Source organism: Myiozetetes cayanensis, unplaced genomic scaffold (genome assembly GCF_022539395.1).
Source record: "Myiozetetes cayanensis isolate MyiCay16 unplaced genomic scaffold, myiCay2020 scf2-11, whole genome shotgun sequence".
NCBI classification, from domain to species: Eukaryota; Metazoa; Chordata; class Aves; order Passeriformes; family Tyrannidae; genus Myiozetetes; species Myiozetetes cayanensis.
In genome coordinates this window covers 25,241,402-25,265,690 of record NW_026087411.1, presented here as the reverse complement: position 1 = coordinate 25,265,690, position 24,289 = coordinate 25,241,402, and positions in this window count along the sequence as shown.

The following is a 24,289-nucleotide window of genomic DNA, read 5'->3' as shown; positions in this document are numbered from 1 at the left end:
ATACAGCTGGTGATAAACATGAGTTGTTGACTTCTATGAGTCACTCCACAAAAATGGTCAAAGTAGACCAGTGTGGACAGTGAGAAGGGGGAGTGTGATAGTCCCTCAAGAAGAGTGGCAAGTTAGGGTTACTGCTCCTCTATTTTGTATATTAATTATGTTGAAGGGTGGAGCTTTGTACTGGGACAAAAATGTAAGGCTATTAGCAAAGGCAGGCAATTGAGTAAGATCCAAGGAGATGGTGTTTTAGCAGTATGAGAGAAAAGGTTTGCAGGCAGTGTTGCAATAGGGAAGGAGGTATCCCCAGAGTCTAAAATATGCACCTTCAGTGCCCTTTATATCAATCTGTGCAGAGTTAGTGTCAACTTTAGATCAGGTGTAAAGGAGCAGATGCAAATACTTTTTAGATGTGTTTGTGTTGGCTGGAAAGGTTACAGCTCCTGGGCAGTGTCCTCAGTGCTTTGAGGGGGAGATGGGTTTTATTTTAATAAAGTAAAAGGTTTTTACTACTGGGATCCCCAAAGAGAAGAAACTGAATCTTCAGTTAATGATGTAGAAATTGCACTCTGTAACTTAAGCAAGAAAAATTCTCTCAAGATTATATATATATATGCATAGATATGATAATATAAAAACATGTATTAAATATATAGTATAAAAATATAATTTAAATTAAAACCTCACCTCCACCTTGGTCTTAGAAGTGGATATCTTGCTCAAAATTACTGAGGTCCTCTGACTTCCCAGGAACTCTTCTGGAAACCTGGAACCTCTGGCTTCCCCACCGCTTTCTGCCTACCAGCTCTGTAGTGAGCAGTCTTGGTATCAAAGGGAGCTTTGGGCTCAGCCCAGGCACTGCAAAGGGAGCAAGTGCTGACTTAGTGTCTGATGTGTCCTTGATATAAGTGTTTCCAAATTGGGCAAAATTGCAGCTTAAACATTAAAAAAAAAAATTATGGTGAGATGAATCACGATAACATTTTCAAAGGACTTGTTTTTCTGGTCATTATTTTCCTCTGATAAATATTTTCTAATCAGCAGGATGGCACTGAAGAAGAAAGAATTAAAAATTGCCAGGGAGCAAAACTAATAGGGCTATGTCTATAATCTCTCTATATGGAATATATATGCACATGCAGTGACACATTTCCTTCCTTATGGAGTAGGATGTCTACGTTCTGTAGTTACATCTGGCTGCCGCTGCGTTCATAGCAAAATAATCTCCTTGTCACTAAAGGCCATGGCAAAAGCTTACTCTTGCTTAGAACAGCTGAAATAATTCATGCCACCACTACAGGCAACACCTTGTTAAAGGGCATGTCTGCAGGGCCAGAGCAAGGTTTTTCCACTGCCCCAGGCAGGTACAAAATTGCTGCCGAGATAGGAAAGGGCACCACCAGTATTGCTGCTGGCAGTCTGAACTGCTCCTCTGCCCTGGCTTGCAGCCCTCTAGGAGAGGTGGCAAGAACGTGGCATGTGGCCAAATTTTATCTGCTCCCAGCTGTTTGAATAAAGATGCTAATCTGTAACCTATGATTGTGGAAGGTGAACGTGCTCACCTTTCTTCCCTCTCTCCTACTGAGTAGCTGTGTTGGGTGACAGGGTCGGTGGAGGTAGCTGGAGGCAGTGAATCCTACCAGGGCACATGAAGTTGATTCTGAATTGGCCTGGTGGAAGCAAGGTGGTTCTTTGCTTCATTTCCACAACAGGAGTGATAACCTCAAGCAGAGGGTGAAGTGAACAGATGGGTGTTATACACCCCTAAATTGGGTGACTGGTTTACCTGCTCTTTTCCTCACCTGAGATAATCCCTGCAGCAGGGGGTTTGCTGCCTTAGATCTGTGCTACCTATTTGCTAGAATTGGCCATGCCAACACATAACTGGGCAGAACTTCACCCTAGTAAGGCTATTGCTACATCTTAGCCTCATGGGATTAAATGTGCCTGTGACAAGGGACCATAATAGCCTGCTTGGAAAAGACATTAACACGGGGAAGGCAAAGAGAAGATTTAATTATACTTGTTGGGTAGATCCAGTGTGCGGACTGAAGTGCTGTGTTAGTGTTTAGTAACAGCCTAGGATATTGTCAAAGCCTCTTACCTGTTGACTTTAGTTGTTGCTGTGAATGTTCAGCAGTTTTGCAAAGTGCATCATAATGTGGACTTATTTTCCCAGGAAATCGGAATATGCTTTTAATGATTGTACAGGATAGTTTAGTTTGGTTTCTGTGAAATTAATGTGCGCTGTTTTCTATAGTTGACTGAACTACCAGAGAAGAGGCCAAGGCAGGTTGTTTTTCTTTACCTCAGAGTTTGTAGGTGTCTAGGACTACTCAAAGTAAAAGGATATAGGGGTTATGAGAAAGAGACTATTAATTTTTTCTTAATCACATTTTCAGAAAGACCTGTTTTCTCTTGAAAACAGAAATATCAACCAAAGGCAGTTACCTGGTATGGAGCATTTCTGCCTAAACTATACAAATTTAGCAAAGTTGTTAAGTGGTAGAGTTTTACGATGCCAAGCCTCGAGTGACCTTAATTATAGACCGTACTGCCTGTAAAGTGTGTGAACTGTGTGACTGGGTGACACGTAGACTCCCTTTGTTCCCTTTTTATTCATCTCCATTTTCATTTTTATACTAGTCTGCTCTTCCAAAAGCATTCACCCTTAAAGCCACTTGAAGGCAGAATGATTTCAGATGGGACTCTGCACAGGTAGGTAGCAAAATACTAATGTTTCAACAGTAAAAATAGTTTGTGCACACTCAGAAGGAGGGAACCTTCCTCTGGTGTAATCCACATTCCACTGCAGCAGCACACTGGAACCATAAAAGCCCTGTGACCAGTTGGATTTCCACAGCGTGAGCATTACACTGGTACTGTCACTAGTAGTCCTGCACTGCTCCCTGTAAGACTTGTCCTAACTGGTATAACACACAATGCTGTGAGTTTTGGGGCTGCTCTGCACTGGTGAGTGAGCCCAGGTCAGAAGCTGCTGTATTTTAAATCTACTCCTGGTCATCACCCATGTGCTCAGTGACCCTCTCCCTGCACACTACCCGTGCTACCTCTCAGCCACTGTAGGGCTGCTCTAGTGAGATCATTGAAGATGTATGCTTCTGTATAACAGTATGTAACGGGGCATCAGCAGTATGAGAATCCTATTTATTTTTACTCAGGAAGTTCACTTTGCATAAAGATTTCGCTTTTGTTTGCCAAAAAGTATTGTAGAAAACAGTGAGATCAGAGTCATTGCTGTATTGCAATCTGATGTAAATTATTTAAGGGAGTTGTAAAACACAGGGCAGTGACTTCTGCTGAGTGCTGGCTTGTAATCACAAATGCTTGGTGGTGTGCTATCACCAGGTTTAGCATTAGGGTTGACTTTTGACTGTAGTAGTTGGTATTGCTAATTTCATCTGTTTGGAAATCATGAAGCTGTGCTATAGAACTTGATAGTTTGACATGGGGGTGTCATTTTTTGGCCTGTTTACACTTTGGGAGTTTTCTGGGTTTTATCTGGAAGCCTTAAATATATTAATATATCAAGATACCCTATATCTTAAATGAAAACTGAGAATATCAGTAACAAAAATACAAAAGCTGAGACTTGAATAGCGAAGTACCTTCAGCTTCAGACCCTTTAAAAAAAAGAAGGCTGGCCAATATATCGGACTGGATGCTGGTGTACCTGGCTTTGGAGAAGGCTCCTGAAAACCAGAAAATCTGCCAGATAACACTTACACAAATAGATTTCAACAAAAGGCAGTTGCAGTTAATTTCCTTTGAAAATTAATTTATTTACATGAAACTGGATTTTAGGTTACTTAACCGTTTAAGCCAAATTTTCAGTCCAATTTATTAAACTGCACTGTTTAGACTCTTTTGTTGGAAATTTAAGGTCAGTCAAATACTTACAGAACAGGGTATTGTTTCATAACAATTTCATATTGTTTCACAGTTAGACAAAGTGACTTCAAATTGAAACCATGAACGACTGAACTGTGTTTAATTTTTTAATTTTTTTGTGGCCTTTTTTTTTTTTTTTAAGTTTAGCATGGATTTCCATATCTGTCACATAACACAGAAACTAGGGGCTGAGCACATTGCACATCAAATTTCTTAATCTCCTCATCTCCAACTTATGGGTTCATGGTGGTTACAATGAGGAAAGCTTGCAGTGATTCTATGCAAGCTTTGCTGCGGGATGGAATTAATTTTTAGTTATATTAATCAAGTAATGTAAAAATAATAATTCTGATTTCTCTTAAGAGATGTAGAGAAATTTAGTTCCCCTCTTAAATCTACATGGCTCAAGGCAATGTTGAGATTGTAGAAGCCTATTAATGGTGGTGAATGTCATTACTTGAAAAGCAAACTATACCTTAAGCTTTATTCCCAGTCATCCATTCTTAGGAGCCCAACTCATGTTTGCTGGTGCATTTAGCTGGAAATGCCAAACTGTTATCCCTCCCAGTGGGCTGTGTGTCTGTCACTAAGACTGAATGAGATGTGCCTCCAGTCCTCAACAGTTTACGTCTGTACATGCTAACCTTTATTGTGTTTTGGCAGTAGTTTGTGAAGTCAGTTTTCCATTTCCTAGAACTGATTGGGGAAAATGGGAAACAGAATTCAAAGTAAAATATTCTGGGTCCCTAAAACAGAGTGAATAAGGTCATGATTTGTAAAGTGTTACCCTTTCTTGCAATCTGCATGGAGGAAATCTAGTTTAGAACTAGTAGGACTCTATGGAATACCATTTTATTTATCCTCATTTAAGAATTGTGCTCTTGAAGAAAGCACTCTAAACCTCAATTCCCATCCCTGCTTAATGCTTCTTGCAGATAAAATGTAGTCGTGGCATTTTTGTGAGGATTTTTTTAATCTTATTTCCCACAGTCAAGGTGACAAGAGGGGAAACAAGAGCAGATGTTGTCAAGGAAAGTGGCATCAAAACAATTTTGACAGTTTGGTTTTAATGAGGATCTCATTGATACTGACAAAAGTAAAATTGGAACATTAGCATAGTTCCTTGAAGAGTTCAGGAAATCATTGAAACTAAATGGCGTGACAAAGTATAAGTGACAATTAGGCTTTGCATCAAAAGTGCTTGCTGTTTGGTAGGTCAAATGACTGCCACGCTTCCTAATGCCGTGTAAAATGTAACAGTGGTATATCTGTAACGCAGAGACCTTTGGCCAATTCACTGTTGACGTCTGAATCGTTTTTTCCTCCTGCTTCTCAGACTGAATTTAGAATGTGGGACCCACAATATACAAAAGTCTTTATTTTAGAGATAATTGCCCTCTTGACGCTCATCAAAGGTTTAGTGTCCAATGGTGAATGCCTCAAGTGAACAGGCCTTTTTTTTTTTTTTTTTTGAAAATCTTACCAAAAAAAAAAGGAAACAAATAGAAAAACCTTCTTGTGTCTTAGAACTTTATATCTTTCATAATTTGTTTTAAAACTCAGATTGTGTTCAGCTGTAATTGATGGGTCTTCTGGACCCGAAATCTGATCGTATTTAGAGATACAAAAAATGTGCAACTGAAAAGCCATGTGTGATGTGGTATTTCATGTGTTGTTATGTTTTTGGTAAGTTTTGGGGGGGCGTTTACAACCATATTTAAAGAAAAAAGTAAATATGTATGTCTGTATGTCTTTTTTCTGTTGTTGTATCATGTCTTTAGATAATAATAAAAGAAGCAGCAGTAGAGTTGTGTGAAAGAGGTTGACATCCTAGATTTTAAAAAATGGAAACCAAACGTGGCTTTCCTCCACCAACCATTTTTTTGGATATGAAATTTGTCACCAGGACGACCTCACTCATATGTCTAATGTAGTTAAATATTTTTACTGCCACTGATGTAGGTGGACAGTTTGCAAACAGCTGTATCATTTTATTACAGACACTTTGCTGGCACTTAACACGATGTTTGTAGATTTAACGTACAGGTTCATTTTCCGATTCAACAATTGTCATCTAGGTCAAGTGAGTTATTGAGGAGTTGCCTTGGACTGAAGACAGTACCTGCACTCTAGCTTTTACCATCAGAAATGTTGACTTGTCTTGAGGCACCTTTCACTGAGGTCATTTTGGTGTGATCTCTCCACTAGTTTTCAAGAGTGCAGAGCCTATGAGGTTGGAGATTGAGGGGTGGCTTCATTGTGCCTTGCTCCTTGTTGCTCTTCTTTTAATTAGCCACCATTGCTACCCATTCACTGAGGAAAAATGGTAATCATAGGCCACAGCTCTTGCTGTGTGTTTACATTGCCTAATTTATGGCCTGAAAAAAAAAAAAAGAAAAAGAAAAAAAAAACCAAAATGCAGGTGCAGAGATGGAGGGCCATCACTGGAAGAAGGCCCATTAAGACCTGGTCCCCCATTCTCCCTGGTGCTGCGTGTAGACAGCTCAGCAGCATCTCTCAGGAAAAATCCACCCTAGCGCCCCTCCCCAGCAACCAGCTGCTTCCCGGCCTTCTTCCCTGTGTGCCGGGCAGTCCCAGTGATGGTAATGCAAGTGCGGAACGCTCCATGGGCCACCGTGACTCAGCCTGTGGCAAGTAGAGGCCAGAAATGCTGCTGCTGCTAGTGGGTATGACTTCATTCATGTGTCAGGGCTGGGCTTGAACTCCTGACATAGAAGGCCCCTGGGAACCTACAAGAACAGCAGTAGTGTGCTGTGTTTGCAAACTCAAGACAGGCAAGTCCCAGGGCTGCCTTTTCTTGCTGTCTGGTGCATTTCTAATGATGATGTTCTGTAAGCCTGGAAAAAAAAAAAAAATCACTTTTTGATTAAAAACAATGACTTCAGAGAATTTGAAAATGTAACGCTAAACCGCTACAATACAAGAGGATAAATCACAGTATCTTTTTTTTGTTGTTGTTTTAGATCTTGAGAGTATTTTGGAGCCCTTCTCAAAGTTGTTGGCTAATGACTTTTGAATGATAAACCTGGGCCCTTCTGAAAATACTTTTCTGTGGAAGTCAGATTTCAACTGACATGGTAACTAGTTGCACAGTGTCAGATGGTGTAGAGCTATGACTAAGCCCAGAAAATCATCTAGATGTCTTTCATCCTGTATCTTTGCTCCTCTTGTATGTGCACACACAAAATTGAGTCCATAAATGGGTAACACTTGGGCTTTGCCAGAGTTTTGAATGCTGCTTTGTTTTTTTCGCTCTGCTTTTGAACAACTTGCCTGTACCACAACAGTCTAAGGGGTGTTTGCTTACTCATCTTTGAAGCATAAACTCAGGTAGTATTTTGGTTTCAGGATCAGTGTTTTACACTGCCTATCTTTGCTCTGTAGGTAGTCAAAGCTGAAATGTTTATTAGCCAAATAATTTATTTTATAAAGGCTTTTTCACTGATGATCCAGTTAGTGTTGTTTGTGTAGAGGTGGACATATACTATGTTGTGCTGTACTCTTTCTGTGTTATCCTCTGTGCTGAAGTGCAATGGTGTGTAAAGAACAAAACATAGCTAGGTGGCTCACCCAGGATAATCCTCCCTGCCAAAACACAAGGGTTTTGTACAAATATGCCACCCTTTTTCCTTCCATCAGTAGCCAAAGTCAGCTGTGCCAAAGAAAGGTCCTTTTTTTTTTTTTTCTTTATGCAACCCACACACCATGGAAGTTGCAGTCATATTTTCCACTAACCACAGAGCTGTGAGTGATGGCACGTGTGTTTTAAATAAAACTGGGAGGAGAACTGATGTAATGCTCTCTGGGTTATGTTTTTCTTTTTCTTTCTTTTTCTTTCCACGTTGCTCCCCCTCTTTTTCTTCTACCCATCTGTTGGCTGCTATGTGGGTTATTTTTGTGTTGTTTAAGATTTTTTTTCCTTGCTGCAAACCGCAGTGAGGGAACTGTTGAAAAGGGCAGCTGTGACACCTTGAGCTCAAGTATGGATGGGTTTCTTTAAAGTCTTTAAAATTACAGGGTGGTGCAATGTACCAGCTTGTATAAGCTTAATAATTTTTCTTTCTTTTCTTCTCTTCTCTAGAGGATACGAGTGAATTTATTGTTATACTGTGATAGAGCACATGAGCAATAAATATGTCTTTTTCTAGTGGCATACTAAACTCCAACTCTGTTTCTTCAGCGAGACCATAAAGTAGTTTTGAAAAAAAGTGTATTTCAGTTTTAGTTTAATAAACTGCAGAGTGACTTGTTCTGGAATGACAAGTGAAGCCTGTTATTCCTTTTCTACTTTTTTTTACTGTTGCTTTCAATGATTAAAATAGTTCAGCTGCTGCCTATAATGGCCTGTTTGGGAATATTTAGATTATGTTTTTATCAATTTTCATGGAGGATTACTTGGAATGGCTCAAAAGTGTTTCTGTGTATTTTTGTTGGGTTTTTTGTTGCTTGTTTGGGGTGGTTTTTTTGTCTTTTTTTTTCTTTGGCGTTGTGTGTTTATTTGTTTTATGGGAATAATTCTTCGTAAATTTCTGAACTTAAGTTTGAATTCAGCTTTAAAAAAAAAAAAAAAAAAGAATTTGCAGTCACACCACACAGCTTTGTGTCTGGGTACGTGTCTCACTTGCAGACCTGCTCCTGCTATACCAGTGCAGAGTCTCTGCTCTGCAGCCCCATCTCAGGAGGCTCCAAGGGATGGGGCCCAGTCCCCTTTGAGAAGAATTAATAATTGCTATTCCTTAAATCCAAGGTGTATTATACAGTCATATGACAGGACACCATGTCAGCCTGGTCTCTTTGCATACCATTAGCAAGTGGGAGGCATCTTCAGTTAACTTAGAGGGATTGAAGGGTTAAACCTGTGCCATTTGGACATCAAGGTTAAGCCTGAGCCCTGAAGGTGAGGATAGCTCAGGTTGCTTGTACTTGCTCTGGGCGAAGAGCACACAGGCAGGCTCTGCCTCAATGGATGATCTGGCAGTGTAATTCATTAACTATGAGCACCTGGTTTGTGTCTGTGTCCCTGACCACTCCTGACAATGGCACTTAAAGTCATAGTCCCATTTTCAAAATAACCTGAGGATAGGGAGCCATCTCTGTTGGAGCTGATCTAACTGGGGGCTGGCATGGCTCTTCCACAGTCACTCCTTCCCACCCTACTCTTGTCCCAGGAACATATGTGGAGGTGATATAGCTCTTCAAGCCAGCTGAAAGCTCACTGCTTTTATGGAGGATTTTTCTTTTATTTTGATAATTATCTTTCTGATAAAGAGGGTGCTTAGGCCAGCTCTATGTATGGTCAGGAGTGTGGCAGCCATGGAAGGAGTGGAAGCATGTAGGGGTGTAAGTCAATTTGAGATGTGGTTGCACAGCGGTTTAATCCAGTCTAAATTGTGTCAGACAGGCAGTGTAAATAAGCCATTACTGTAGGGGAGGCAGAGAGAGATTCATCTTGCTTAAGACGCTATAAGGATAAGACAGCTGAGGGAGTGCAGAGTGGGAACGTTCATTCTCAGGTCTCTGCTGCAACATGTGGAAATTACTCCTAGGAGCTGTCAGAACCAAAGGTCCTGCTCTGTGAGAAGAAACAGATCTCTCTTGGATTGTGCTGAAATGTGGGTTTTTTTGACAGCAGATAGTGAGTCAAAGCAGGAAAAGAAAATGCTGAACAAGCCAGGTTTACAAAGTTCTGACATAACTGTGGTGCCTCTACAGAAGCTTGCCCCTAGAGAGAACTGAAATCCTAGGTACAGGTCCTTAATCTCACAACCTAAGGTCAGCATGTATAGCAATGCAAATTAAGAGGATGTTTAATGTTAACCCCTTGGAATAACTGTTTTGTTTAAAACTTTTCTGTTTTTTTCCACGGTGGGGAAAAATCCAGAATTTTGTGACCTTAAAAAAAAAAGAAAAGAAAAAAAAGAGCTTGGTTTGGAAAAGGAAAAATTCTTGGGCTTTGATCTCTGTTACTAATTTTTATAAGTTTGTTTTTCCTCGCCCTTATGCTGGGAAGGTAATAGACTAGGGCTAGATATTTTTGGGTAGGCATGTTGTATTAATATTGAAATACTACAGCTTGAGGAGAAAAGTAGACCTATTTTTCCTGAACACTGATAAGCACACTCTATACCTCTTGTGTAGATTTTAGGTTGTTTTTAAGAAAAACACAGACTCATCTGAAAATACTCATATTTATTAATCAGAGAATTATGAGGAACTAATTTCAGAAGAACATCATTGCTGCTTTCAGGGAAAGCAAGTGCCATTCAGCCCAATGGAGATGCCAGGAAAGCAAGTGTTTATGCAGACTTTTAATAATCCTTAATGCTTTCTTTGTTAAAGTCAACACTATCTACTACGTGCTGAGAAAAAGCCTAAGAGGCAGTGCTGTGTGGGGAATGTGTCATAAGCTTGGCAAGGAGCATGTGTGCAGGAACTCCTCAGAGCTGGCAGTTATATACCACATTTTGATAAGAGCAGAAGAGTGTGGCTGTAGAATACAAAACTGAGACCAAAGCACTGCCATATCAGTACAGCTCAAACCCCAGCAGTTTACGACTGTTAACAGTACTTTGCCCTGCTCACTGTGTGCTTCAAATGTTAGTCAGACCTGACAGTAGGCTTGCAGGTTAGTGTAATATTTCTGCAGTGTAAATGCTATTTATAATAAGTTATGACTACAATTTATTTACTAGAGGGAGGAGGAGGGGAGCAGACAAAGAGGCAGTCACTTCATCCTGCTAAAGTCAGTGACCAAACTGGAATAAAATCCAGGTGTCGCTGAATCTAGTTCTTCCACTTCTAGTTTTTCCACTAAGCTGTATTTAGCAGGACTGTGATGCTGTATTTTTATAGCTGCACGTCCTTGAATGGTGGAGAGAGAAGCCATGTGAATATTTTTCTCAGCAGAAGGGAAGACTTCTTACTCCTCTGTCCTGCTTCCAAGAAGAAGTTGGACGCTACCATTAACTGGTCTTGTGACTTCATAAGTAAATGAACAATAGTCACACGTCCTTTTTATAGGAGCCAGAAAGGCTCACTTTTTTCTCTAGTAACATGGAATGAGAAACACTGAAAATAGTAAAACCAGGAGTCAATAGTTATTTTGCCTCAGTTTCTTTTTGGTTTTATATAGTTGAAGATCAGTTTGGAGCCCTGCATTTTTGTGGTGTTTTTTTCTAAACTTCTATTTTTCCTCCCTAAGAGATAGTATGTGCAGTTCAACAGCCTCAAGACCTGAAGGATACATAGATTATGCTCTGTCTTATCTTTCCTGGGGCAAACTGCAGCAAACTACTCACTGGGGCAGTACAAAGTTGGAGCAGTAATACACACATGCAGACAGTGGAGTCACAATCCAGTGTTCAAAACATATATAAGCTTTGGGTGTGCTGGTGACTTCATGAGCCTCCCTCTTAAATCAGCCAAAATAAACTAGAAAGGAAAATAAATACATGCAACCAGAATAATTTTGGGCTGGGAATATAAAAATAAATACATGCAACCAGAATAATTTTGGGCTGGGAATGAAGGTGATTTGCAGCATTAAAAATGATGTATCTTTGTTCCTCAGCGCAACTTACTTAGTGTTACACAGATTATTTCCTGTAGAAAAGCATGCTCCATGCAGTAAACGTTTTTACTATACTAAAACAAGTTAGTTAACAAATGCTTTCTATCAATCTATGGATAATACTTGTGCTGACAGGCAGATAGAAGACTTAGCTATCATCTCGACAAGATGAATCCCAAGGTCTATTTCTTGCAAAATATTCTTTTATAGGCTTGGTAGCCTTTGTTTAGCTAAGCACATCCAGAGAGAAAAAAGAAAACTTTTTTTTTTTCCCCTAGTCTTGTCAGTAAGAACTCATTGTCCAGTTACTTATTATACTTAGCTTTGTGTGATGGCCTCTAGCCCTAGCTTGCCTTAACAGGAAAAAAGTAAAAAGTGTGTGTGCATGTATATGAATGAGAAGCAAAAGTCTTGCTGTAGACTGAGTCCAAATAAAGAAAAAGACTTACGAGGTCAGGTTCTGGACAAACTGTCACATACAAATGTTGTCCTCAGGGCCTGATTCTGATCTCATTCCTCTGTAACTTAAGAAAAACTCCAATAAAGCCAGTAGTGGCTGCTGTGAACTGCCGTGAGTTCAGCCTGAATTGCCATGATATTAATTATAAACAAATACTGTAATGCTTTTGCAGCTTTTAGAAAGTGTCCTCATATTTTAATGGTGGCATTGTTGTGTTTGGGGTGATTTAAGATGCAACAGCTAATCTACACAAAAAAGAAATTCCATTTCACTATTTGCAATTTAATGGAGTACAAAGAAGCAGGGAAAACACTCTACATAAATACAGATGTCTCCACTTCTGAGGCTTTTCTGTGTTCCTGCTACTTAAATGGGGATCAAGAATGATATTGTTCTGTGAGCCTGCTCTTTGTTTACAATAACCTCTTTGAAACTTGATGTCAAAATGGGTTTCCTGGATTGGTTATTGAATCTTGCAGGCTGAAACTCTGCTGTGAGCACTGGGAACCTTTGGCTTTTTCCTTAAAAATAGCCCAGGTTTTGAAATTTGAAAAGCAGATGTATTTTGCCACCACATGGAAAAGGCTTGTTTTTCCGCTTCTCTAAATTTCAAGTATAATGTTTGTACCAGAGCAGAAAAGCCTCGGTACCATAGAATTTTATACATCCCTTGCGTGGCCATAAATGACCAAAGCGTGGGGATGAGTAAATTGGGCCCAACGGTTTTATGGATTCCTGAGCTAGTGGCAATGAAATATTGTACAGTTAATGTAAATTGTCAAGGATGACAGTTTAACATCCTTAACATATACACAGAGACCCTCTTGTTCTTCCTCAAACTCTGCCACGTAAGTCAGCTTCGGCCAGGCACTGCACAACGTCACATACCTCACACTGTCTTTTCCAGGCCATCCTTGCTAAACTTCTATTTTCCCTTAAAGGGTGTTTAAACAGACCAGCTCTTTTGCCAAACTCTTCTACTTACAGTAAGGAGAGTGCCACCCAGAGCATTTGCCAAGGGAAATGGAGCGAATAGGTCCAATTTTAGCCTTACCTCGATGCTGTTCTTGATCTGTACATGGGGGTGCAGGCATTTCCATGTGTGCAGTGTCATATACAGCTTCCTATGCTTACTGAATATAAGATAACATGGCTTAATGACAGACTTCTAGCCTTTGCTCTAAATGTTGTGGGTTTCTATTTTTTTGTTTCAGTTTAGTCAGACCCCTGAAGTAATTAGTGCACCCTGTGGGTTTTTTGTGTGGTTTCTATCTGAATACCCATGAAGGAGTTAATTAGCTTGTTTGCAGTATCTCATTAATTCATTTTTGGCTGTGAACTTAATTGCTCCTTTATTACTGATGAGTAAAATAGCTTTAGGCTTCCAATTAAAGTGGACTTTGATGGATGTATAAGAACTGGGCTTTCAGCTTCTTGAATAGGCAGTGGAATCGCTGTTCTGCATCCCTTTGCAGACCAGACTCCTTCATGGCAATGCTACTTAGGGACAAATTTCTCCCAGTAGCAAACTTGGTCTCAGGACTGGAGTCATTAACTTCCCCCAGCAGGAGGAAAATCGAATGGGTGTTAGTGCCTGTAAACCTCTGAGGGTAGGTGAAACTCAAAACTTAAGTGGAGCCACTAAAAAGAAGCTTATAACTGAGGGGGCAGATGTACTGAAACTGTAGTCCCCTCCATTATGAAATGGCAGTTTTATTCAAGTCAAGTTCCCAAGGGTGGAGGTCTAGATTTCTCCCTGGGGGCATCCTGAGTTTTACTGGAGAGCAAAAGCTGTTTTCAGACATTTCAGGGCATATCAAACATTTCTTCTTGAAATAGCTTTTCTTCCCAAAGGTATATGTATGACGAGCTGGGGTGCATGGACATCAATTTGCTTTTCTGAGACAGTAGTACTTACTTTTTAATCTACTTTGAGATTACTGGATGTCAGACATTATAAAAAAACTGCGTTATAAAGAGATATAGGCATATTAATTTTAAAGAAGAAAAAGAAGAAAGTTGCAAAGCTGTCTCTCACTTCTTCCTCCCACCCACCCTCTCTTTATGATTCAATGTGAAGAACATGAAATTTATATTCCCAGTGGTGACTGGCTTGGACCCAATGACCTTTGCAAAAAATCCATTGCCTGCATGGAAAATGTAGTAAAACAATGTAAGCGTGCTTACTGTAAGCATGTATATTTCTTAACACAATAGGGTCCTGAGACCAGTTGAAGTCTCTGGATTCTTCTGCAAGAAATGATCCCACAGGGGAGCTATTAAGATGCTCCCTCTGCTGGCTCTCAATCCATGTCCAAATTTTCCTTAGAAGACCTCACTTGGGCATTGATCCACAGAGAGAAAAACTAGCCTGTCTTGTTTGCTTATGTGAAGGGCCATCACAGCCTAAAGGGGGAAGACTGTTGCCACTTGGAATGGACAAGAACCAAAATTGTCAAGAAAAGGACCTCTACCTTCAGATAAGATGATTACAGATAGCAGGTGGAAGAGTAAAGTCAAGCACTACTTACATTCCATACCTTTAACTGAAAATCTACTTGAAAGCTGTTTGAAATGCTTTGAGTGCAATACATTTTCATGAGAAGAAAACACTACCAGTCAGTGGCTTCTATTCTACAAAAAGATCTAGAAGTTCATAAGCTCAATTCCAGATTGTTTTTAATACTGTAACAGCTTACTTGCTTCACTCATAAAGATCTGAACTCTTTCTGACTTTTCCTTAATGATGGCTTTTGGGAAGAATTTCTGTTTCCTGGAATAGTGAAGGGGGAAAATCCTGTTTGCTTTAGAAATAACTTCTTTTTATGCTTTTCTCAAATCAGAGGGTCACAAGATGACCAGAGTCACTGACACACAAATTACGAAACAAGATGATGATGGAACAAAAATTTAAACCAAATTAAAGGAAAAAAAAAAAAAAGAAGAAATGCTGACAAGCTTGTGGCAGTACAGTCTGTTAACAATTACCAATTTACTCTGGAATTCTCTATGAAAATTTCAATTATTGTGCAACACACTAGATCTAGCTATGACTATACTTTTTCCAAAGACCAAAAAGGGTGGGAAGGAAAAAAAGCAGCTTCCTTAGATGATACTATGGCACCTCTGTCCCTGTTTTAGCTGATTGCTTAAACACATGCTTAATAAATATGCTTAGAGAGGCTGCTGACCTAAGCTTTGCTTTGTTACCAACTTTAACGCTGGAGTTACTGGAGTTCATTATTGATATTACAGTACAACAGGACAATTGCTTTTCCTTCTCAGAATTAACTTGTCTTGCTGCTTTAGGTAGTGTTCCATTTGACAGAAGAAGGGAGAACGTGCCTTGTAATGAACTCAGACTTTGATTATAATCTGTAGTGGGGAGCCCAAATAGTAAAACTAAGCTTTCAGTTTTATAAAATGGGAACTGAAGCAACAAGATGCGAGGAGGAGAAGGGAGAGGAGTAGAAGGACAGCTCATACAGGTGCAGGCAGGCAAAGGGCACAGCAGAGACCATCTGCAGCTCTGAGTAAGCTGTCTCCTGCTTGTGGCTTCTCGCTTTCTCTGGGTCCTCGTGATGGTGAAGCTGCCCTGAATTTGCACGTTGTTACGCTGGGTGTTGCTGAAAGGAACTACTGCTCATGGGAACCTCAGTTTTTGGCAAGAGCCTCTTTGCCCTAATTCTGGCAACTCTCTCTGGCCTGTCATCATTACCCCAGTCCTAGGCAAAGACTAATAGTGAAATCTCTGGATGATGGTTCTATTTGTGGTGCCTTGGCTCCTGTCTCTCCATAGGCACTGGCTTATATGAAGGAATCTCATTAAAAGTATCTTCTTAGTTGGTCTACTTGGTCAGTGGAATGGGACACTGGTACCCACACCCATGAGTGCCAGGCTGGTCTGTGTCCGTGGTGAGGGACAAATGTAACCACATACTTTTGGAAGTGCTTTTCAGGAGTCTGAAGAATAAAGAGAGCTGGGAAGCTGCCAACCAAAATCTAACCCCACTGTCCTTGCCAGCCTGGAGTCATTTTTTATCAAATGAGGTTCATGGTTATTGAAACAACCAAGTTGATTTAAAGCGTGGGGGGTGGGGGGAAGAGAGTAAACTAAAGTTGTCACACTTTCTGTTTAACTACTATTTGGGGCTTTTGTGGGTTGTGTCTGTTGATGACAGATCAAGTGTCTTTGAGGTCTGATTATTTTTGTTTAGGATTACATAAATTTGGTTTTTTCTGCTGTTTGAGTCCCACTGTGTTCAGGAAAAGTGATTTTCTCATAGTTCCTGCTCACCTTCTAGTGAAAACATTGGTCCCGTCTTGGTATTCCTAGACAAGTACCTCTCCAGCTCTCCAGCTGTATCTGATGAGTCCTTGCTGCCTTTGTTCTGTGCTCTTGTGGTATTTTTTGCTGCTTATCTCTTACCCACATGCTGCTCCAAGCAATAATTGTCTAACCCTCCAGAAACACCCTGAGACACTCAGCACAACTCTGCTCCTACCCCAGCCTTGCATATGGCCTGTGTTTTTGGTGTTGACTTCTTTAGTTTTGGTTATCTGTCACATAAAGTAGCTTCAATACTGTTTTCACACTGCCCCTGAATAGGAAATTGTTGTTACATCCATCAACTTAACAGCCATTGCCAGTGACCACTTCACCAAAGGGGCTCTGGGGAAGTCGAGCAGAAAGAGAGGGCCAGACTATAGTGAACTTAAGGAACATAATTCATGGTGTGTAGGGCATTTAGTTATCATCACTGTAGTGTTGTTTTAAAGTTTGCATGCAACTTTTTAGATTGTTGCTTAAATTTGTACATGGGCATAGGCAATCTCCATGTAACCTACCTTCATACTTACCTCGGACATCTACAATTTCCTCCAGTTTATGTGGCTTTGGTACAAGGTCTGAGGGCTCCCAATAGGCTCGTGTGTAATCTAGGTTGGCCTAAATTCCACTACAGTTAATGGTAATCTTATCATGGACTTCTATGAGCACAGAGCTCACTCCTTCAAAGAAAAAGGCAGTAAAGAGACAGAGGGGTGGTGCAGTAAAAAGCATCTGAAGGTGTTAGTCACAGCAAAAATGTCAAGTGATATTTTTAGTTTGAAAAGGAAGAAAGGGGGAACCATGCATTGTTGTAATTGTTAGGAAAGTTGTTGGTTGCACTGTGAGAGAATTTTCTCACTTTTAGGGTAATATCACATAATTGCTCTCAGAAAATGGTGTACCTTGCTATTCTGGATAGATCTGGAGATGCTGGGATATGTTCTTGTTTGGTATAAATTGGTGTAGATTTGTGCAGGAGCTACACACTTTAGTGACAGATAAAAATCTGTCCCTTTCTGTCTTTTAGGGGAAAATTTCAACAACTGTATTTCAAAAATTTGTGTTTTCTGTATTGTGTAGCCCCAAGTTTAATACTACTCTTAAACCAGTATAAAAGTTTCCTAATTTCTAGTCTGATAGAAGACATTTGGCTTATATGCTGCACTATGGAATGCAGTTTTCACCACGATGTGGTGAAGCTATTCAGTACGGTGTGTTTCTGTAACAGCATGACAGAGCTTATTTCCCAAACAGCTTCAGAAAACGTAGTGTTTCCCCTCTGTCTTACTATTATGACTTTCATGTTAGTACTTCAGAGCTGAAAATCTGGTAATAGATGGATGCAGCATTAGCATCAGCAGCTCTGGTAGGTGTGAGAACCATCACACTTCATGGAGCTGTGAACTCCTCAGTATCTGTTTTGCACCTTGCTGCTATGGCAAAGAGGAGGAGAGCAGCCGTTTGCGAAGCTGAGCTCTCTGTGTCCTGCCCAAGTCCTTTATAGATGAGCCAATTTCCTTCCCAAATGTTTGATCGCAGTGGTGTTGCTGATGTTCCAAAGACATCCTGGCAAATGGCTGCTTTTTGCTGGCAGAAAGGACCAGCCTCTGGAAATTCAACTTTGAGTTCACTTATTCTTGGGAAAATGAGAGCTAGATTTCAATTGCCAAAAAGATTCAGACCTTTAATCTTGGTCACTTGTCCCTCATTTTTTTTCTGAAATCCAGAAAAGTATTTAGAAAACAAAGGACTTTAGTGAAAGGGGAAATAAGCTATAGTTAGGAAAATATTTTCTAACCAGATAACGACAGTCCAGAAAGGGCTTCTGAGCTCAGTTGGGCTCAGTTAAATGAGAGTTGTTTTTTTTTTCCTTGATAATCAATATCCTCTTTCTTGTTTTACATATTTAATTAAATCATGATGGAGAATATTAAATGCATGATATTTCAGAAATTTATCCTGGTTTTGCTGACAGTCCTGGAGCCTCTTTTGTCTTTCAATAAGTTTGCCTCTGACTCAATGTTTCTGATTACTTGGAAGATTAATTGCTGTATTCAACTTTACCCAAGCATGCAAATATTTCTGGGAAGCTGACTGTAAACTGGGCCATAAGCAACCCAAGTCCCATAGATTATGTTCCAGGGCCAGCTGCTAGGATATTAGAGTATGTTATGGTTTGTTGAGAGATAACACAATCTCTTTCCTGGATGTGCAAAAAATTGCTGGTGATACAGCTCTGGGGAGACAGGGCCAGAGGTAGAAGAAACTCTGAATGGGAGATAAAATGGTAATTATGGAAACTTCTGCTTGCCTGATGCCTAAGCTCTCCCTGGGCACATGGAGCTCTCTTCTGCCACATGCGTTTCTGCCCAGATGTTCCGTGGTCTCCGTGTGGTGAGACAGCTGGGTGCCTGGCACACATGTGGTCCCCTGGCCCCGCTTGTGTGTGGCCCTGCCTGCACTGTGCCACAGCTCCACAGGCAGCACTTGGGTGGCTGCTGCCTCTAAAACACAGCTGGAGGGGGAAGGGGCAATGCCCCCTTTATGAGACAGCTTAATGCTCACAGCATCTGCCCCAATTTCTCATCTAATCTGTTTTTGAAGGGGAAAGCTACTGGGTCCCACTTCTGATCCGGGAACGATTCAGGATTGTTTGGAAAGGGAACAGAAACCCTTCTCCTTGTGTACCTTAGCCATGAGGTCAGATAGCATAGCTGGATCTTGCTCTATTTCCCTGGCTTAGTGAATGTTGTGTTATGCAAGGCACAGTGGTTTAATTGGGAAGGAAGCATATAGGAATCTCTTCTCCCTGTTCAAACAGGCTCCAACCTGGGCACATGGGATAGCAGTGGGAGGACTGAAATCTGACCTCATATTTCTGTGTATTTCTGTATTTAACTACCTCTAAAAGTTATGCATCAGAGAAGGTACAGTTGGCTACACATTATCAGAAAAGGTGAAGTCAAGGGCAACTTTGGGAGGAAAGGGTGTAGTCTGATGTCTTCAAGGTATGCTTTATTGACACTGAATTAAATGGCACATGGAAAATGCCCACCTGCCCTCTGCCCTTTCTTGTTATGGAGAGTGCCAGCATCAGCCAGAGCTGCTGGCATGTGGCAGCTACAAACTGGAGTGCTGGATGCTGTTTAATGGTCCCAGAGGCACGGTGCTTAACAATGGTCCTGAAATCCACTTTGAGACCATTTACCAGTTTTTTAATATTAAAAAAAAAAAAAAAAAAAGGGCATCCTTTTTCCTCACTGATTGGTGTGTTGCTGGCAACTTTTTAATTTCACCCAGGTGTAAGACTGACTTTTTACCTCAGAGAAAGCAAGAGAAGCTCTGCCTTGAGAAGGTGCTGGTCGTGGTGCTTCTGAATCAGGGCTTCTTGCAAATGATTGTCCTGAATCTCCCATGTCAGGGCTTCCTGTGGCAAGCCCACCTTGAGTTGTGGGTGTCACTTGCTGCTCCTGCACTGCTGCTTGGCCCCATGCAGCAGGTACACCAAACAACCATGACCTCTTCCTCTGGCAAACCATGGTAAAAATATTGCAAGGAGCCAAGTGTGGTTTGTTGGGTTTTCTTTTTTTTTTGGTTTTAGGTTGTTTGTTTCGGTTTTTTTCCCACTTTCCTCTGAAGACTTTCTCTAAATACCTGTAAGTTGCAAAGAAATGATAAATCACAGTGCGTCTCTGCAGCCTGGGATGTCTTTGACATGATGGATTTAGCAAGCCTGACAGGGATGCTTGGTAGGGTTGAGGAAAAAAGTTTATTAACAATTGTCACGAGGGAGTGGAAGAAGTTGCTATCCCATTTGCTGCTTCTGTACTAGAGATTGAAGACTGGTAAAGATGGAGATGGGATGGGATGACGGCATGCATCTCAACTGTTTCTGGTGAGCAGCCATGGTTTGGGCAGTCTTTGTCAGCAGATTGTGCCCAGAGAGTTTCTCAGTGGTGATACAACTGCATCAGGCCAGTAGCTTCTCCCCACTGAAAGGGATGTACACCCTCTTCCCTCCTACCCCACAGCTGTGGTCCTGCCTCCTCTTTGCACTGGGAGTAGCACCTGTTGGTTCAGTTGACATGAAGAGCAGAAAAAATACTAGTTTTTAGGGGGCTGAGTCATGGGGTTTTTGTGGTTTGCTTGTTTTGTGTTTTTTGTTGGTTTTTTTTTTCTTTTGTTTTTTTTTGTGGGAGTTTTTTGGGTGGTTTTTTTCCCCCCTCTCTAGGTTTAGTGCTCTGAGCTGTCTGTAGGAGGCTGGTAAGCTGGGGAGCCCATGCAAAGAGGTGGTAGGATTGGTGAGGAGGTGGGTGATCCCTTTAGTCAACAGTTAGACCAAGCTCAGCTGTGGTGGCAACCACAGCCTAATTAACCAGCAAGGGCTTTGACATGCTCAGCATTTTCCCCTTCCCTGAATGCCACAGAGCTTAGACTAAGCAGCACATTTGCAATGCCAGGAAGAAATCTACTTCTATGCACAAATTAAAACTTTTTAATTATCTCTGCTTTTTAGGTAACTTCTTTTATAATTTCTTACTGTATATTTTTCTATTTCTTCCCCTTATTTCTTAGCCACAGAGAGGAAGAAAAAAACTTTTTTAAAAAGCAAAAAATCCTAACAGGCAAAATTTTGATGCTTATTGACTAATACAACTAAATTAATAGAGTATTTTTTTGTTTGGTTAGGAAAAAAGACTTTCAAATATTAAAAGAGCTGGCAAAGATTGCCATTTCAGATGACTATTTTTGCCAGTAAGTAAATAAATTCATGTCAGTAATTTTGAGCCACTTCAGATCCCACAGACCAGAAAAGTGGAAAGCCATTCCTTGAATTTTAAGATGTTTGTGGAAATAATTCCCTTTGTCCTACAAGAGAATTAGAGGATCTGCTCAGGCATTCCTGGTGGTTTCACTGAAGGAGATGAGGGGGCTGGACTTGCCTTTGCGTACGCAAAGGGCAATAAAAAAAGCAGCCAAGTGGTCAGAGAAGTCCCCGTAAACATATCAAAGTTTAATGTTCAGTTTATGTAGCGGGCCTTGAATGTCCATAGAAGATGGATTAAAGCTGGGCTGCCAGACTTGGAAGCAACACAGGCACAAATGCGTACTTGGTTTTCCAGCTCTGCTGAGAGGACAGTACCAGGGGAAGGAAGGGGGACCAGAAAACGGATAACATTTTGAACCACTGGTTCGTGAGTGTTTGGTATGTGAATGCATATCAACCTGTATAGAAAGGAAAGATGTGCAGATGTGCATTTGGTTTGTTTCTTTTTTTTCTTTTTTCTTTTTTCTTTTTTTTTTTTTCTCCTGCAACCATGTCACTTAACATGGAAAACAGCAGGGCCTCAAACAAGCAACAGCTTCTGCCATTGATGCCTATAATAGGACTGTGCTGGTAATAAATTACAGCAATGAGCTTGTTAGCAGAGTCCAGGCCTTAAACACTTGCTTAGTTACCGTAGCTATAGCTCCAGATCATCAAAGTGCTCGAGGCGACCCAATGCCTGCTCTACAGGAGAGCTCCTCTAACTCAGGCTCTGCCAGGGGAAGAAGGGGAAAGATTTCCATCTCTCTGCCTTACAGGGATGTTAGCAAAAAGACTCAGCAGCACTCACTACAGACCTACTCTGCTTCAAAGTAGTAATAGCATTTTTTACCTTTTTTTTTTTCTTTTACTGCATTATTTGGCCTCCTGTTAAGGTGTGAACTGACTAGTCCCGTACAGAAAAACCTGCCTGAGCCTATCCTGCAGGCAGAAAATTTATCTTCAGTCTTCCATGAAAAGACTTAGATGAAACAGAAGATGGGAGCTTGTTTTGCTCAATACTAATCAAAGTAATGTAATATGTATTTGCTTTTCTCAATTACAGGCCTGAAATGGGAGGCTCTAGCAAAAACACTTATTTTTTCTTTTTTTTCCCCACCTCTCTGACAATCTTACCATTTCAATGCTGCCTGCTATTTATGTATGAAGGAAGGGGAAAAAAAAGTGCTTCAATAACTTGAAGCACTGTGACCTAGGTTTAGGGCAACAAGAGCTAGAGGAAATTCAGCATCAGGTCCACAGTTGCAGGCTGATGGAGGCAGGCCAGGAGGAGGAGGAGGAGGCAGAGGAGCAGTACCTCACAGCTGCATCTGCTGTCTCAGTGCAGCCGAAGGCCTCCTTTACTGGTGATGTGTCAGTGTGTGTGTGCTTGGTGGTTAGGTTTGATGGCCTCATGTGACTGGCCCCAAAATTTCAGCCACGTTTGGTGCACTTCTGATCTGTGGCAGAGCCAGAAAAACTGCCCAAGGGGGAAAAAACCAGCGTCCAGGTGGGGTCCCTGCACAGCATAGCCACAGCCTCAAGACTCTGCTGCTTTGGCTCAGTCAGACTGAGGCTTCTCTCAGAGGGGTGCCAGGGGCTTTTCCATTCCCCTTAGCCGATGGTCTCTGCAGCACGAAGCACAGTGAGGGAGTTGCCCACCATGGAGGTGGGAAAAGGAGGAAAAAAGTTTGTACAGCTCCTACCAGGAGTAGGGGAGAGCATGGAGTGCTTATGACATTGGGAAATTTGGTGGCAGGGAATGGGACAGGTGGTGCAGGGATATCCCTGGAGGAGATAGAGAACAACTGTGAGATGGAGGGACCTTGAGAAGTTATGGGATGGGATGGGAAGGCCAGAAAGGCAGCAGCTTGTTGTACAGCTACGTTTGGGGTGACGTATCAAGTGTGTTGCCTTTGAATAGGTAAATCACTGAACTTGGCTGTGTTTGGATGTCTGACCACCTGTGTGCTTAATTACCATCCTTTTCTCTTGTAGGATCTAGTCCAAGCTGCAGTAAAGTCAGCAGAACCTTGTTCACTTAATGGATTGTGCCATTTAGGGCCAAGATATTCTTTTTTCACAAATATTTCATGATTTGGGTGGTGAGCAGGAAGACAGTTGGCCAGTCCTGTTTCCTTCCCTTGCAATTAATTTTGGGCAGTGAAAATTTTGTTCTTCTTAGAAATTATCGTTTTTTAAACCAGAATGTTTGTTTTTACAAAATTATGTGTACTTTTTTAGAAAACTTTTAATGATTGAATGAAAAGAAACAATGCAGATTTTTTTTGTGGTTCTGCATTTCTAATTTATTATTTTTTCCTGTCTCCCTTTTAAGAAGCTAAAAGGAAAGGAATGAAAGGAGTAGTTATAAACTTTTTCAGTAAGAGACTTTTGAAGCTGAGCACCTTGAAAACCCCAAAAGAAAAAAAAAAATCAGTTTATACAGAGTGTGACCAACTTCTTGCCTCTGACCTTGAGTATATTTAACTTAAATAGAGTTCATAGGAATTCTAGGCAGTCACCTGGAAGGAGAAATAATCACAGAATGGTTTGGGTTGGAAAGGTCACCTTGTCCAATCCCCTGCAATAAACAGGGAATTCAACTAAATCAGGTTACTCAAAGCCCTGTCCATCCTGGTCTAGAATATTTTCAGAGACGGATCATCTGCCACCTCTCTGGGCAACCTGTTTCAGTACCTTCACTGTAAAATGATTCTTCCTTATGTTTAGTCTGAGGCTACCCTCTTTCAGTTTAAAACCATTAACTGTTGTCCAGTCACAGCAGGCCCTACTATGCAGTCTGTTCCTCTCTTTCTTATAAGCCCCCTTTAGGTCCTGGAAGTAGGTTACCCCAGAGCCTTCTCTTCTCCAGGCTGAAGAACCGCAACTCTCTCATCTTTTTCTCATAAGGAGAGGTGTTCCATACCTCTGATCATCTTCATGGTCCTCCTCCAGAGTTGCTCCAACAGTTCCATGTCCTCACTGTGCTAAGCACCCCAGAACTGGATGCAGCATACCAGGTGGGGTCTCATCAGGGCGGAGTAGAGGAACAGAATCACCTCCCTCGACCTGCTGCCTGCGCTGCTTTTGGTGCAGCTCAGGACACGATTTGCTTTCTGAGCTGCAAGTGCACGTTGTCAGCTCATGTCCAGCCTCTGATCCACCAGCACCCCCCAGTCCTTCTCGGCA